This window comes from Triticum urartu, chromosome 2A, assembly GCF_056163025.1.
Source record: "Triticum urartu cultivar PI428250 chromosome 2A, HENAU_Tu73, whole genome shotgun sequence".
NCBI classification, from domain to species: Eukaryota; Viridiplantae; Streptophyta; class Magnoliopsida; order Poales; family Poaceae; genus Triticum; species Triticum urartu.
The window spans coordinates 304611870-304627020 of record NC_141874.1 but is presented as its reverse complement, the minus strand read 5'-3'; the positions used below and the strand labels follow the sequence as shown (position 1 = coordinate 304627020).

Below are 15151 nucleotides of genomic sequence, written 5' to 3'. Positions count from 1 at the left end.
CCTGCCTAAAAGTGACTGAATTTTTTCAATGATCAAGATTACAGTACAGGAAAATCTTTTGTCAGTCGTATTTGACATCCTTATTCAAGTGTAGAGAGGTTATCAGGGTCAGTGTTTGTGTCATATTGATATGGGTTAATATAAAAATGTGTAGAATGCATTGTATACATGCAAGCACAAATGAATAAATCATTTTCTTGCTAGAACACCCCGATCATAGGATAATACAGAGATAATGTTGAAGCCAATCTTTACTTCAGTGTTACATAATTGATGAATGATATGTTTGAAAATTAAAACAATTTATAAATTAAAACAAATTACAGGTGTGAGAAGTCCAAGCAACAAACATGAAAGTGAGCAAAGTTTTGCAGTTATAAATACTAGCCCCAATCAAGATTAGAGAAAAAATTGTCAATCATTCACATGTGAGATTATGATTCAATAGCAGTCCACTGTTATGTGAGGTCATATTGCTTTGGGTAAAATATAACAGAAAGTGTAGACTCGACTGTATACCTGCAAGCATACACAAACAAACCAAGTTATTGCTAGTACATCCGGACAGTAGCAGTGTAGTACAGAGATAATTACGAAGTAGCTACATTAGCCGTAAGAAATCTACATCGAATTATCTCGTCACAAAATGCAAAGAGTTAATATGTGTACAAGAATACAAATGCAGCAAATATCTAGCAACAGTGCTGAATTGCTGGCAGTAGGAAGGTTGAACATGAATCAAGAGAGGCAGCTAGATGGGCCATCCCGGAGAACAAAAATAAAGGAAGGAGAAGGAAATAGAATGCAACATTAAGGGTCTGAATGCTCAGACATCGAAGAAACATGCATGATTACCTCGTTGGGTTCAATGGAGTAAGAACTACCGTATTGCCAGCAGCGTGCGGCCGGCCTGCATCTAAAGCAAAGAGAGGCGGGTGCACAGGGCCATCCCAAACAACAATACTACAGGAAGGGAATGGATCCAGATGCTTTGGAGGGAGATAGAAACTAAGGCGTGCTGCGCCATGAGGTTGCAGCGAGGCGGCCGCACTTACGTCAATGGAGGAGCGCCACTTTAGACATTGGTGGCCGGCGGTTGTGCGGCCGGCTTGGCTAGCACGGACGGACGGTTAAGGCAGGCACCACCTGTGTGGACGCATGAAGATAATACCTCCATCTTGGGTGGCACAGAGGAAGAGATTGCCGCTGGCTTGGGCGGTGCGGATGGCTGATGGAGGTTATTAAAGATTTCGATTGGAGTGAGGAGATGTGCATACCAAACAGGGGGTTGAGGATAAGAAGATGTTGCGTCCTTTATGAAAGATGGAAGACGATGTGTATCGTCGGCTACAGAAGATGGAAGAGGAGCGATACACACTAAATCGAACATTTTATTGATAAAGAAAAGATCTATTTTTCCAGGATAAAGAAAAGATCTATGAGATGGTAACAGTAGGATGACATGGCATCACATGCATGTTAAGCCTCATGTGAACACTGATGTGGCATGCAGCTGATGTGGACGTTGTCCATGTTGACAGAATTGGTAGTGGTGGGGATCAACTTCTTAAGAATGTAAGATTTGTGCCTTTCTACTTCGCTTACTACACTACATTACTCAGGTTCATACGTCAACTCCTGGGTACATGACCGTCTCATAGTTCTAGTCCCATGTGTTCTTCATAGATGGAATGATTCATAACTGTGGGCAGCGGGAGTCCATATCATCACAGCTAGTGTGGTTCCCTATGATGGAGACTCATCCAAACTATGGCTAGCCTTGAAACGGAGCAGTCGCGTGCACCGGGAAGCGGTGCTCTCGCGGCCGTCGCGCTGCTTCAAAGCCGGCACCGATGAGAGGTCCTGGCATTAATGCGACACTGACGATCTATAGCGACGTTGAACGTTTCACGCGGGAATCGTGCGCTGGCAAGGGAGGGGGTTGGGTCGGCTAGGGTGGTCAGACGTAGGCGTGGTGGTGGTATTGGTTTTGAACCGTTTCAGGTGTAGTACTGGTAGTTTGCAAAACTACACTATTATTGCACTCAGTTTCGTAAGAAATTGTGGTAAAAATGTTACACCATAGCTCGCTTCCCTTCTCCTTCCTCTTCCACCACCCGCGCATGTCCGTGGGAAACGACCAGTCGTACTTATATAGGAGTGCTAGCACAAAAAGATGCATGCATGACCACTAAAATTTCCAAATTAAAGCACCGCTCCGGCGGGTGTATGGTGTATGTCATTACCTTCCGCCGGGCCATGGCTACCGGGCGACGCCGACCAGAGAAGAGGCGGTGGGAGGGGAATGAATGCAGCTACTGTTTGGGTTCGCCGTCTAGCTTAGATAAATGCGCACCATCACGTGTATCCACGGGTGCACAAATTGTAACATACGTGTCTTCTTAAGGGGCGGCACGTAACTGGTGTGTGTGTGAGATTCTGAGAGACGGAGTGCGTGTGTGCGACTCTACTCTTCGGTCATGTACTCAACCTTTTGCATCGGGATATAAGTATAATGGTATTACACTTTAGCTAGTGATTTACGTGGCCATGTTAATGTGGTTGTGTAAAAAATGTCAATTCCTGCTCGTGATTTGCGTTATACAATTACTAGCAAGATGCCCGTGCATTGCATGGAACATCAAGATGTATTTTTTTTACAAAACACCGGTTGTGATTGACCCATGCAGGAGTAATCCCATGTGTAAAAACTAATGATTTCTCGAGAATTTTATCGGAAAAATGGTATCTCGAGAATTTCATCGAAAAAATTAAAGATGAGAGATAAGGTGAGGAGGAGTGGAGCGTGGTGGTGACTGGTGGTCGTACTGGGCGGAGGCATGGGGATGGACGGCGTCGGCAGGTGGCAACGGCCACCATGTTTCTTCTAGAGACTTCTTTTTTAATTGCTCAGCAATGAGGTTGTGGGAGATAAGGATGAACGAGGCAAGGCCTTATCTGGAAATGTGGAGAGAGGTGCGGGTATCTTTTGTAAAATTGTCATAGTTTGCTTGCTACCCATCAGATATAGATCGGAAGGTCTATATTCTAAGATGGTAGGCACACCATCATCACCAACTCGTTTTTTACAAGAGTAGAGATGATAAGTTTGCTAAGTACTAAAGAAAAGTGGAATTTGTCCATGTTATACAAGTAAATTGAGGTGATTGTGTTCGAGTAATGGGCCACGGGTAGGCTAACCCGAGGCCCATAACCTTTCAAGACATCGGGGCTAGGTGCGCCCCTCAAGGCACCAAGATGAAGTGCCACCTTCTGGTGGCTGGCTAAAGGAATAGCCGGCTGCCCGTTGGCGGCTTCTAGAGAAGCTGGCCCCTAGCAGTCGGCCCATGGAGCCAACAAATCCCGCGCCCTCATCAAGAAAGACAAGACAGGGGTGGCTACAGTGTAGACCATCCTCCCCCCCTATCCAGGGCCGGGCATGGCCACAGTGCACCATACCGGCGGAGATCTCCGCCCGGCGTGGCACTGTTGCCACGCCACTCCTGACATCACCACAAGCAGGCGGAGCACTGCTCCCATGACGGCCTGTCGGTACGACCCAAGGACGACGGGCCCCAGCAATCAGCGAGAGCCCGGAAGATGGCTAGAGCCCGACCAGTTGAACCCGAGGGAGGTCGGCCCCCAGCAATCGGCTCGCCCCTTCCTCGGGTCCCACACGCCACTAACCAAACGAGACGCAGAGTGGCTATAGTAATTGCCCGCCAGGCGGCGGAGCTATAACCACGATCCCCTGACCAAGCCTACGTCATCAGTGTCACGGCTACAGTGATCAGCAGCCGACAAGACCCGAGAGTGGTGAAGGTGTCCTGTCGGCCCCATACCTGACCAGTCGGTGGGGCCCACCAGGCGGCGGAGAAGCCGGCGGATAAAGAGACTGACAGCCGGGCCCTACGCCCGGCTGTATTACCATTGTACCCCTGGGGGGTAGGTCTATATAAACCCCCAGGGCACCCATGCAAAGGGTTCTTAACCTGTTAGGACTAGACTTAGACCTAGGGGACTAGAGAGCCAGCCTTGCCCTCTCCCACCTCTAGCAAACAGCTCGAGGAGCACCATTGTACCACTTGTGTCTTAGTGATCATGCGGAGGCCGCGCAGGGCAGAACTAGGGGTGTTATCTCCTAGGAGAGCCCCGAACCTGGGTGAAGTACGCCGGCGTTCATGTCTATGCCTCATCCCGTTTCCAGGCACTGGCGACGTTCTAATCGCACCCACCATGATAAGTTGTTACACCCACGATGCGGCTATATCTCCCACGTATTGGAGCACGACTTAGAGGCATAACCGCATTGTAGGCATGTCGCAAGAGGGGTAATCTTTACACATCCCATGTACTGAATAAGAAAGAGGTACAGAGTTGGCTTACAATCGCCACTTCACACAATACATGAATAAAGCATTACATCATCCAGAATACAATCAAGGTCCGACTACGGAACCAAAATAAAAGAAGACCACCCCTAATGCTACAGATCCCTGATCGTCCCGACTGGGCTCCACTACTGATCAACTGAAACAAAACAACATAATGAACAAGATCTTCATCGAGCTCCTCCTTGAGCTCGGTTGCGTCACCTGCACGGTATCATCGACACCTGCAAACTGGTTTTGGAAATAATCTGTGAGTCACGGGGACTCAGCAATCTCACACCCTCGCGATCAAGACTATTTAAGCTTAAGGGTAGGAAAAAGGTAGTGAGGTGGAGCTGCAGCAAGTGCTAGCATATGTGGTGGCTAACTTACGCAAATGAGAGCGAGAAGAGAAGGTAAGGCACGGTCGTGAAACTAGAAGTGATCAAGAAGTGATCCTGAAACTACTTACGTTCAAGCATAACTCCAACACCGTGTTCACTTCCCGGACTCCACCGGAAAGAGACCATCATGGCTACACACGCGGTTGATGCATTTTAATTAAGTTAAGTGTCAAGTTCTCTACAACCGGACATTAACAAATTCCCATCTGCCCATAACCGTGGGCACGGCTTTCAAAATTTTAAAACCCTGAAGGGGTGTCCCAACTTCGCCCATCACAAGCTCTCACGGTCAACGAAGGATATTCCTTCTCCCAGGAAGACACGATTAGGCTCGGAATCCCGGTTACAAGACATCAAGGTTGTTAGTGCAAATGGTAAAACCAAGGTTGGGCCTTGCTGGAGGAGTTTTATTCAAGGCGAACTATCAAGGGGTCCCCATTATAACCCGACCGCGTAACGAACGCAAAATCAAGGAACATAACACTGGTATGACGGAAACTAGGGCGGCAAGAGTGGAACAAAACACCAGGCATAAGGCCGAGCCTTCCACCCTTTACCAAGTATATAGATGCATTAATTAAATAAGAGATATTGTGATATCCCAACAAATATCCATGTTCCAATAAGGAAACAACTCCATCTTCACCTGCAACTAACAACGCTATAAGAGGGGCTGAGCAAGGCGATAACATAGCCAAACAACGGTTTGCTAGGACAAGGTGGGTTAGAGGTTTGACATGGCATTATGGGAGGCATGATATAGCAAGTGGTAGGTATCGCAGCATAGGCATATCAAAAGAGCGAGCAACTAGCAAGCAAAGATAGAAGTGATTTCGAGGGTATGGTCATCTTGCCTTCAAAGTTCTCCGAGAAGACGAAAGCTTGATCCTCGTAAGCGTACTCAACGGGTACCTCAAACACAAACTCTTCTCCCGGCTCTACCCAAAGCAAGAACACAAGCAAAGGAAACGGCAATCAACCACGGTGCAATGCGCAAGCAACATGATGCAAAACATGGCTTGATATGCGGGATGTGTTATGCAATGCATATGCGTGCTCCGGAAGGGAAAGATTGAACCAGGCCTCAACTTGGAAACCAAGAGTGCCGCTGGAAAGATGAATCGGATGCACGGTTTGCAAATGGCAAGCAAAACAATAATGGCACAAAGCTGCGATTAACAGCATGATGCCATCTAGAATGCAACAAGAAACTAAGCTACTGCACTCCAACATAGCAACAAAGCACATGTCAGTGAACTACTCAAGATGCTTGACAAAAGATGAACACTGAGCTAAGGCTAAATCACACAATAACAGGTTCAAACAAGCATGGCAAAAGAGCAAAAGATAACAGCATCTCAGACTTAACATCAGGAATCAATGTTTAGAGCAAGATAACAACATGCTACAGGAACATATCATGGGAAAGCAAGGCATGGCATAAATCTACTCAAAGCATATAACAAAAGTCCCTTACTGACTATAAGCCAAAAGGAATTAGAAAATACAATGGAAACCATGTAAACATAGCAAGTTTCGTTAACAGTTTAAGACTTAGCAGAAAACTAGACATGGCATAAACATAATTACGAAGGCATGTTTGCGAGCTCGATGCACTCACCACAAGGCATTGCATGACAAACTAAGAATACACCCAGCAAGAAGACATGATCAATAAGCTAAAAACGGCAAGAACCATCTCATAGCATGCATGGATCAACTACAACAACCTTGGCAAAATTGATTTAACACGTAAACAATCTGCGAGGAACATTTTGTAGCAAACGTAGACCAAGATTGAGTAATTCTAGGGGACTCCATAATTGCAAACAAAGGCACGGATGGATAGAGCATAACAATATCGCAAAATCATCCTTACTTAACATGCTCAAAAGAGACATGGATCACTCTGTAGCAACGTGAATACATGGCATGAAAATAACAGCAGGAAAATGACTTGGAAGAATTCTAAGTCCCTAAAATCAGCAACATCACGAGAGCTACTTTGCATGGTTGTGCTAGTCACCACATTGATCACAAAAATACATGGCATATACCCCTGTAAAGATGGCATGGCATATAACGAAACACATGTAGAGCTCATACTCATAGGAGGCACACATTAATCATGGCAAAAATGACAAATGTCCATAATCTGTTAAGAAACAAACACTAACATTACATAGCACTCTTGCAACAGCATTTAGGGCATCAATATAAACTCAGACAAGCATGGTGCAATGGAATGAAATGAAGAGGACATCGAGACGAACAATTTGATATGCCACACGTACGAATCGGAGGAACAGTGATGAAGTTATGATGCGATGAGCAGGGGCATAAAATTACTGAGATCCTCGGGACTTAGCCGTTTTGAAAAAAAAAACAGGCGGGCGCTGAATATCTAAAGCGTGCATCGGGCGGAGAATAGAGGGGGGCGCTCACCATATGGGCTCGGCCCAGAGAGGAGGAAGTGAGGCAGGCCGGCGAGGAGGTGGGCAACCGGAGCTGGGCTGGGCCCACAAGACGAAGGAGGCAGCCCGAGCGGGTGTTCGTCCTCCTCCTGCTCGAGCAGGGGAGGCGGCCATGGCAGGACGGCGCCGGCACCGGGCGGAAGGGCGGCAAGGAGAAGACCAGAGCAAGGCGGGAACGGGAAGATCCGGCCGGGAACCGGTGGATCTGGCCATCGGCGGGGCCGGGCGGGGTACTAGGCGACCCGAGGCTCCATGGCGGTGGTTGCCCTGCGAAGGAGAGAGACGGCATGAGAGAGCACGGGGAGGAAGGGAGAAGGCCAGGCGGCGGAGAGCTCGCCTGAGAGATGATCCCCGGCGGCGGCACAGCGGGCCCCGGCGAGGCCGGCTACGAGCTACAGGATCGAGGGGCTCCTCCCCTCGAGCGGGAAACTGGAACAGGCGCGGTGGCGGGGATCCGAGCCTGCGCGGGCCGGCCGTGGGCTCACGGTCCCGTGCGGCTGCGGGGAAGCTGGCGAGGTGGAGCAGGACACGTGGCGTGATGCCACTGGCTTGGAGCGGCGGCTCTGCTGAGGTGGCGGCGCGCGATTGGCTGTAGCAACGTGTCTGGCGGACATGTCCGGCGCGGTTGGACATGTCCAGCGGCGTGAGGAGGAAGACGCTAGGGTTTGTACTTCGCAAAATTTCGGAGAGGATCACATATATATAGGTAGAGGGATCTAGGAGAGTCCAAATGAGGAGCGGTTTTCGGCCACGCGATCGTGATCGAAAGACCGAGAGGAAGGAGGAGGCTTGGATGGGTTTTGGGCCACTTTGGAGAGGTGTTGGGCTGCAACACACACGAGGCCTTTACGGTTCCTCAGTTAACCGTTGGAGTATCAAACAAACTCCAAATGGCACGAAACTTGACAGGCGGTCTACTGGTAGCATACCAAGGCCGCTTGGCAAGTCTCGGTCCAGTCAGAGAACGTTTAACACCCGCACACGAAAACAGGCAAAAGGGCGCGCCAGAGGACATAGGAGTGTTGGATTGCGAAACGGACAACGGGGAAAATGCACGGATCCATGAGACAAACATGTATGGAAACGCGATGCACATGATGACATGATATGAAATGCAAGACACGCAAACAAATGACAAGGCAACAACAGCGAATAATTGGAAGACACCTGGCATAAAGGTCTCGGGGCGTTACATAAGCCATCCTTTGCCATATGTCGCACCCAACCCCCAACATTTGGCGCCCATTGTGGGGCGAGGTGCACCGTCGTCCGGAGAACCGTTCTGGACGGGAACCCTTTTCCTCCCTGGCGAGCGTAGCCAGCCCGGCATGCCAGACGGCGTCTGTGTCGACGCGCTGCGTGGCGTGAAGATCGCCTGCACAACGAGCTGCCTCGCCGACCTTGTTGGCGAGGTTCGCCTCTTCGACGAGCCGGCGTCCGATGCGGGCAATGATGGCCCTGAAAGCCGCGACGTCAGACTCCTTAACCACCTCCATGTAGCCAGCGAGCCCGCTGCGGACTTGGAATCCGTTGGCTCCATGGACCCGATGCTTGTCGATTCTGACACTGCGTCACTTGACGCATTCCTCACCAACGTGGTGGTCTACGACGAGCTGCCCCCTTGCGTGAAATGCGGCAAAAGCGCCGTCACGGAAGTGCTTGTCATCGGCCACAGCGAACACTCCGGCGGAGGTGCTCATGATCCGCTCAACGCGGCACTACAAGACCTGACGGGGCCCATCGCAGAAGACGTCAACGCCTATATGCTGGAAGCATGCCGCATTCAGCTCGTCGAGGGCGCCAAGAAGCTGGCCAGCATGAGACGCCTGTCCGAAGCCTACCGACGCGAGATGGACCGCGCTGTGGGCGGCACGCCGGCTCCCGCTGGGCCCAGCCGCCTTGGCTCGGTGCAGCAGAAGTGTGTGTGGCCACTGCCAACCTATTCGCCATACAAGACGAGTACCCTAAAGAGCAGGGAGCTTATGTCGTGTTCACTAGCGTGGCCGACGATAAGCACAACAGACGATAACGATAGCAAGAAGTGAATGCAGTGGCATCGGAGACCCCCGAGTTCATGCATTGGTCCGAGAAGCCCATCAGCTGGAGCAGAGCTGACCACCCGGAAGTAATGCCCAACCCTGGCTCCTACGCCCTGGTCCTAGAAGCCACCTTTGCCATTGATAGGCGAGCTGCTCGGTTTTCCTGATTTCTGATAGATGGCGGCAGCAGCATCAACATTCTGTACAAAGATACCATGGAGAAGTTAGGAATCGAACAAAGGCCGCTTCAGCTCAGTCGAACTTTATTCCATGGCATAGTTCCTGGCCTTTCCTGCTCACCAATCGGCAAGATCCAGATAGACATCCTCTTTGGAGACAAGGATCACTTCCGACGAGAGCCAGTCTGGTTTGAGGTGGTGGACCTCGAGAGCCCATACCATGCACTACTTGGCCAGCCTGCACTGGCCAAGTTCATGGCGGTCCCCCACTACGCTTACCTCAAGATGAAGATACCGAGTTCTAAGGGAATTCTGACCATAGCCGTGGACTACAAGAAGTCGTTCGCTTGTGCGGCAGATAGCAGTCGGCTTGCCGAATCCCTCGTGATCGTGGCCGAGAAGCGGCTCCTTGACCGAGTTGTGGCAATGGCAGGCAAGCAACCAGAGATGTCACCCAACCCCAAGGAGTCGGAAGCCGAGAGTTCGTTCAGGCCGGCCAAAGAGACAAAGAAGATACCCTTGGACCGAGAGCACCCGAAGAGGTACGCTGTCATAGGTGCAAACCTTGATAGCAAATAGGAAGGCGAGCTCGTCGATTTCCTCCATGAGAATCGGGACATATTTGCATGGTCACCTAAAGACATGTCGGGTGTTCCGACGGATTTCGCCGAGCACAAGTTACATGTCCCGTATGATGCCAAGCCAGTCAGGCAGCCCTTGCACCGCTTGTTAGAAGAGAAGAGAAGAGTCGTTGGAGAAGAGATAATCTGGCCGTTGGCAGCCGGCTTCATCATGGAAGTGTTCTTTCCAGAATGGCTGGCCAACCCAGTCCTTGTGCTGAAGGAAAACAAGCAGTGGCGCATGTGTATTGATTACACCAGCCTCAGCAAAGCCTGCCCCAAAGACCCATTTGCTTTGCCGAGATTGACCAAGTGATAGACTCCACAGCCGGATGTGAGCTGTTGAGTTTCTTGGATGCATACTCAGGGTATCACCAGATCAAGTTGAACCCGGCCGACAGACTGAAGACCGCCTTCATCACACAATTTGGAGCCTTCTGCTACTTGACCATGACGTTCGGCTTGAGGAATGTCGGTGCCACATTTTAACGTTGTTTGCAGAAGTGCCTCCTCAAACAGCTCGGCAAAAACGCCCACGTTTATGTGGACGATGTTGTGGTGAACACGGAGAAGCGTGGAACGCTGCTGGAACACCTCAAGGAGACCTTTGAGAACCAACACCGATTTCAAATCAAGCTCAACCCGGAGGAATGCGTCTTCGGAGTACCAGCCGGCCAGCTTCTTGGATTCCTGGTCTCAGAGCGCGGTATAGAGTGCAACCCTATGAAGATCAAGGCCATCGAGAGGATGGAAGTGCCCACCCTACTGCTGGGTGTGCAGAAGTTCACCGGCTGTTTGGCGTCCATCAGCCGTTTCATTAGTCGGCTGGGAGAGAAGGCTCTTCCCCTGTACCAGCTCATGAAGAAGACCACTTTTTTCGAGTGGAATGGCAAGGTGGATGAAGCTTTTCTCCAGCTCAAGAAGATGCTGACTACTCCACCTGTCCTAGCGGCTCCGACTCCTAAGGAGCCCATGCTCCTCTACATCGCCGCCACCAGCCGAGTGGTCAGCACAGTCATGGTGGTAGAACGCAAGGAGGAAGGCAAGGCACTACCAGTCCAGAGACCGGTGTATTACCTGAGTGAAGTGATGTCAGCTTCCAAGCAAAACTACCCCCGCTACCAGAAGATGTGCTACGGCATGCACTTTGCCGCCAAGAAATTGAAGCCTTATTTTCAAGAGCACCCAACCACTGTGGTGTGCACAGCTCCACTAGCCGAGATCATTTGAAGCCGGGATGCTTCAGGATGAGTGGCCAAATGGGCCATCGATTTGGCCCCCTACACCATCTACTACCAGCCTCGCACCGCCATCAAGTCACATGCGCTGGCCGACTTCCTCGTCGACTGGGCCGAGAACCAGTACCTGCCGTCACCTCCCGACTCCACCCATTGGCGGAAGCATTTTGATGGTTCCAAGATGCGCACCGGTTTGGGAGCCGGCATCATCCTCACCTCTCCCAAAGGCGACAAGCTCAGATACGTGCTGCAAATCCATTTTGCCGCCTCCAACAACGTCACTAAATATGAGGCACTCATTCATGGGCTTCGGCTTGCCAAAGAACTCGGCATTCGCCGGATCCTGTGCTATGGTGACTCTGACTTGGTGGTCCAGCAGTCATTAGGCGACTAGGACGCCAAAGACGCAAACATGGCGAGCTACTGCTTCCTTGTATAGCAACTTAGTGGATATTTTGAGGGGTGCGAGTTTCTCCATGTGCCAAGAAATGACAATGAGCAAGCAGATGCCTTGGCACGAATTGTCTCCACCCGTCAAGCAATACCGACCGGCATCACCCTACAATGCCTCCTCAAGCTGTCTGTCAAGCCATCGCCAGAGTCGGATTCTATCTTCGTGTCGGCTCCTCCTGAAGCAGTCGGATCCGACTTGAGAGCTCCAGCAGCCGGCACGGGAATTCCAGCAGGCCGGCCGGGGGCAGCGGCACTCGCACCCGGCCCAGGGACTTCAGAACCTAGCCAGGGGACTGCAGCGTTTAGCCCGGGGACTTCAGAGCCTGGCCCGGGGACTGCGGCAGTCGGCCCGGGGACTTCATCGACCCAACAAGCGGCAGCCGACTCCAACTCGCTACCTCCCGGCCCAACCGCCCTCGTCCAAGTTGCAGTCCTGGCAGTCGAAGAAATTGCAGCACCTTCATGGGCCGAGCCCATCCTCAACTTCCTGGTAAACAAAGAGCTACCGACTAATGAGATCTCTGCCTGGCGAGTGCAACGCCGGGCAGCAGCATACACCATAGTCAACAGAGAGCTTGTGAGGCGCAGTGTCACCGGTGTCTACAACCACTGCGTCGAGCCGGAGCAAGGCCAAGCAATCCTCAAAGACATCCATCAAGGAGAATGTGGCCACCATGCGGCTTCAAGAGCACTTGTTGCCAAAGCTTTCCACCATGGTTTTTTCTGGCCGACTCCTCTAGAAGACGCCAAAGACTTGGTCCAGAAATGCAAAGGGTGCCAGAAGTTCCATTCCAAGCCAGATCAGTTGGCTTCTGCACTCAAGACTATTCCCATTGCCTGGCCCTTTGCTGTCTGGGGCCTGGACATGGTGGGACCATTCAAAATAGCGTGAGGTGGCATGACTCATCTGCTTGTCGCGGTGGACAATTTCACCAAGTGGAAAGAAGCAAAACCAATCAAGAAGCTGAATGGTCCGACAGCTGTGACTTTCATCACCGACATCACCGTCTGGTATGGCATACCGCAAATTATCATCACCGACAAATGGCACAAACTTTGCCAAAGGCGCCCTGGCCTGATTCTGCGCGACGCAGGGCATCCGATTGGACATAGCATCCGTTGCCCATCCGCAGTCAAACGGCCAGGTGGAGCGAGCAAACGGCCTCATTTTGTCCGGCATCAAGCCCCGACTGGTCGAGCCTATGGAGCGTTCGGCCGGCTACTGGCTCGACGAGCTGCCAGCCGCCCTCTGGAGCCTGCGCACAACTCCGAACAAGTCAACCGGCTTCATGCCTTTCTTCCTCGTCTATGATGCCGAAGCCGTCATCCCAAGGGACATAGAATTCGACTCCCCTCGAGTCACCATCTACACCGAAGAGGAGGCAGAAGAAGCACATCAAGACGGCGTCGATCTGCTGGAAGAGGGCCGGCTATACCAGCAGAGCATGCGCCGATACTACAACCGGAAGGTCAAGCCGAGATCTTTCCAAGAAGGAGACCTTGTGCTCCGGCTGATCCAGCGAACAGCCGGCCAGCTCAAGCTCTCAGGGCCTTGGGAAGGCCCCTTCATCATCAGCAAGGTGTTCGGCAATGACTCCTACTACCTGATCGACGCTCAGAAGCCTCGAGCCCGCAAGAGGGACGACTCCGGCAAGGAGACGGAGCAACCATGGAATGCAAATCTCCTCCGAAGATTTTACAGTTGATACAGTATGTACCATGCTACCTTTTGTATTAAAGTACGAAGACTCCGGGTCCCCCGAGAAGAGCTCGGGCACTGCCCTCTTTTATCTATATGATAGGAATTATGCCTATGAGCATGTCATTTTCTTTATGCCGCTTGGCACCGGGTCCGACTAGTTAGCCTGGGGACTTGCCGCCTTGTACTATGAAATGCTTCCTACAGCCGGACAAGTAATGTGTTGGCACTTAAGCCGTCTCCTGCCAAAAGCCGCAGCTCGCAGAGCGACTGTCTTGTTGGCAGGAGCAAGGCAAAAAGGGTGTCCACATGAAAAATGGCTAAGGACACAAAGCACGTGCATAGTTTAAGCCGGCTTCCCTCCTTCTACGACCAACTGTTGAGCATCCGACCTGCCAGCTTCTACTTAACTTGCTAGAATGTTCTAAAGACGGCTAAGTACTTGCCTTCCCAGAAGTAGCTAAGTACTTGACCCAGCCACAGTCCGCAGAAGTGGTTGTTCGGCTGGCAAGACGGCAACCAAGGAAGGGGGCAAAGGAAAAACCCAAAGAGCAGCAAGCAAGAAAAGATAGAACTCGGAAAAATATTTACATAACAAAGGCCCTTGGCCGATCTTCAAAACACAAGTTTAAGATACAACCCGCGGGTGGAATTGTGCAAAAAAGATAAACTGGCGGCCTAGGAAGCGGCGGACGGGTTCGGTGGATCGGAGGAATCGGCGGCGCCAGTTGGTGGAGCGGTTGACTGGTCAGTCTCCGCTTGGTCGCCTCCAGCGGTAGCCAGCTCGGTTGGGCGTGGCTCGTTGCTGGAGGCGCGGTCGAGCTGGGGCTAGCCGTCCACTCCGACCTCTGGCGCCTCCTCTTCGCCTTCCTCCTCCGCCTCGCCTTCTTCCTCGCCGCTGGAGTCGATCACCTCCGGCGAGTCCTTGCCGTCCTCCGGGTTCAGCCCGAACCATTCCGACGACGCCTCGGCGCCATTCTCAACCCGCTCCGGGACGAAGACACTGGTGTCAGTGTATTCGGTGATTGACGCCGCACGCTTGACGAGGTCATCTTCAACGACCACCAATTCCTCCTAAGCCTCCAACCGGAATGTGGCTAGCTGGGCTAGACTCAGCCCACGGTACCATGCCTTGACGAACTCCAAGGCCCGGCGCGCTCCAGCCCGGGCTGAGGAGCCCTTCCAGGCCTCAAGACGGCCGGCCGCCACCTCCAGCCAGTCAACAGTCCGACTGGGAGTGCGCGGTGCCGGCATGTCAGGCCACAGGGCGGCGATCACCTGGGCGCCGACATGCCGAAGCCGGCGCAGTATTTGGTGAGCCGGCCGAAGACGGGCCTCGATGCTAAGACGCTGCTCGCGAAGGGTGTGAGGGGCATTGGCGGCGATCTCTTCGCCCCCCGCCCTTCGTTCTCCGCGGTCGGCCTCGATAGCCTGGTTGGCGGCACTAGAGTGGCCTGGAAATAAGTCTGCCAGGATTAAGCAAAAGAGTCAGAACAAAGAGAAAGAAGCCGGCTTGACTAGAGGCCGGCGACGTAAAAGAAGAGTAAAGAAGGTCACCTACCGCCAACCAAATCCTCAATTTCGCCAAAGCCAGCCGTCAGCATCGCCTCCTTGTCGGTCCAGGCGGAGCGCTCGATCTCGAACTCAGCGAGAAGAGACGTCTCCTTGTCCTCCG

The 15151-nt window shown here is 51.9% G+C and overlaps 1 long non-coding RNA gene across 1 annotated transcript; it reads right to left on the bottom strand.

Annotated features, from left to right (window-relative positions):
* Window positions 1-225: 225 nt before the first annotated feature.
* On the bottom strand, window positions 226-1334 carry LOC147984906 (uncharacterized). Its single transcript, XR_015615082.1, has 2 exons — window positions 856-1334; window positions 226-519 (listed from the first exon to the last, which is right to left on the bottom strand). It is a non-coding gene; the product is annotated as an uncharacterized LOC147984906 (long non-coding RNA).
* Window positions 1335-15151: the final 13817 nt, after the last annotated feature.